Below are 2,496 nucleotides of genomic sequence, written 5' to 3' on the forward strand. Positions count from 1 at the left end.
CAATCTCATTCAGCTCAGCCTCAGCACAGCACAGATCCCTGCGCTCCGGAGCTGGAGGAAGGGGGACAAAAACTACTTACAAATCCAGCTAATGCTTATTTTTCTACGATAAATCGTTCGATATTTTTTTATGTCATTGTTAAAGTTCGTTAAATTGAACCGATTAGCGTCGCAAGGTGAAAAGAAAATGTGTTCAAAAAGCGAACTAATTTTTGTGTCGGTGCGGCGAATTTATTTCACTTTGCCTAAGGAACGGCGGTGCTGCGTCTCCCATTGCCTAGGGAAAAAACCCGGATGTAAACTCAGTGAAACTCTATGGAGAGAAAGTCAACACACACACACACACACACACACACACACACACACACACACACACACACACACACCACGAAAGCAACTCAGCAGAGGAACGGAGCAGTTTGTTGTGTTTTTGTTTTTTTGTGTTGCTGTCTCTGCTGCAGCCTCTATGGTTATTTTAGGGTTATTTTATGGTTATTGTATGGTTGTGGAAACGCTCCTCCCTCCACCTTCCTCTCCTCTCTGCTGCCTGTCCAGTCTGTCAGTGTTTGACTCCATGTTCATTTGATCAGTGTGCTGTTGGACTGTTGCACACTACTTCTGATGCTGGAGGAAGACAGGTGGCAGGGCCTTTCATCCTGCTCCATGTTTTCCACCAGAATTACTGCATGGGTGAAGGCAGGGTGGAATTTATTATACTGAGAAAAAAATACTGTACAACCTGATTTGTGAAAAAGAAAATGTCGCAAATGAGAAAACTGATGTAACTGAAACGACACGTCCAAAATAATCTAAGCTAAGAATCATTGTTATGACTAAACTTCACACCTGGTCCATGCTGTCTGTATCAGGGTCGGGCCATTCAGGAACTAAAGTGAGAACGCATGGTAAATTCCAGAGTTGTATGTGTGAATGAGTGTGAATGTGAAAGTCTCCCAGCTGTAAAGAAACAGAATGTGAATTGAATTGAGATAGAACTGCATTCCATGAATTTCCATGAAATTCCACTTCTAAGAGAGTTTGTCTCGACTCGCTAAACATTATAAATCAAAACATTATGAATCAAATAAAAGACAGTTCAACAAATCAAATCATTCAATCATAATGTGTGTATTACCATTACATGTTCTGCACCACCTGAAAGGTTCCTTTAACATTCTATGATATTCAGTATTGATCATATATAACACTATGTGTAATGTATGTGATAAGAAAAAAAAAAAACATGGAATTTCACAGAACTTCACTGAATTAAATTCAACTTCCTAAAATTCCAATTCAATTCCAATTCTGTTTCCTACAGATTTTTTCAAATTCCAATTCCATTTGTTGCCATGTTATCATCGATTTTTACCTTGTTTATTGATCAAAACATGTTATGAAAACTCATATTTAATATAAAGAAATTCAATAACTTTTGTATACATGATGTGCAGCGTTAGTCGCGGGCAGAAAGCATAAGAAAGTTTTTCAGAGGGAAAACACGAAAGTGCCGTTGTCCAGTCTGAAGTGAGACTGTGTGGCTGCAGCCGGATGCTGCTGCAGCGTCACGTCCTGTAACTGCATTCATGTTCATAACTGTAGAAACAGCTGGAAAGATCAGCATCATAGAATCATAATTAACTAAATAAACTAAATATTGACCCACTTAGACCATCGCACACAGTCTAACAAGACAAGGCCATACTCTCATTAGCTTTTATTACATTTGATTATTTTATATTATGTTTTTATTATATTGTATTATTATATTAACTATGTCATGTCTGCTTCATTAGGTGATATCTAGAATATTATTGTTTAATTTCTGCTTTTCTAGACTGCATATTTTACAGGTGCATTAGTAAAGTTCTTGACTGTCCCACAGCACAAACAGACCATAATATACAGTATCTGTGGGGATTGATAGGGTTATTGATCAGTACCAATGACTCAGTGATTACTTGGACAGATGCTCAGACTCTCAGGCCCGTACCGATCGTCTGAACACTGGAGAAAGAGGTCACGACCTTTAGCAGCAGTAAGTCTCTTCAAGAAACACCTCAATTGTAAAGTAAGCTGACATCACATGCCGTCTGGCGGCCATATTGGAGGTCCACAGCTCAGACAACAGTATGAACAGCTGATTATGTTTCTAAACATACAACTTGTCCATCGTAACAGAACTGAACAGACAGTTAATTTTTGTCTGTTTCTGACTGAACTGATCATTTCACCACTGATCATCTGATTGATTTAGTATTTAGATAATGTCAGCTTGTTAGCTAGCTAACCATAGTATCTGGTCAGCTAACCATCACTGTCTTGTTGTTAACACATCTGATTAGCACACTAGCTAACGTATCTAGTAGCAGCTAGCATTAGCATGTTCACATTAACATCAGTGTGTTTGCTGGCTAGTTAGCTAGCTAACAGTTTGTTCAGGTTAACTGAGCTGACTCTTCTCAAGCTACAACTCAGAGTGTTTTGGAGTAGAGA

Source organism: Centroberyx gerrardi, chromosome 4 (assembly GCF_048128805.1).
Source record: "Centroberyx gerrardi isolate f3 chromosome 4, fCenGer3.hap1.cur.20231027, whole genome shotgun sequence".
In the NCBI taxonomy this organism is placed as follows: domain Eukaryota; kingdom Metazoa; phylum Chordata; class Actinopteri; order Beryciformes; family Berycidae; genus Centroberyx; species Centroberyx gerrardi.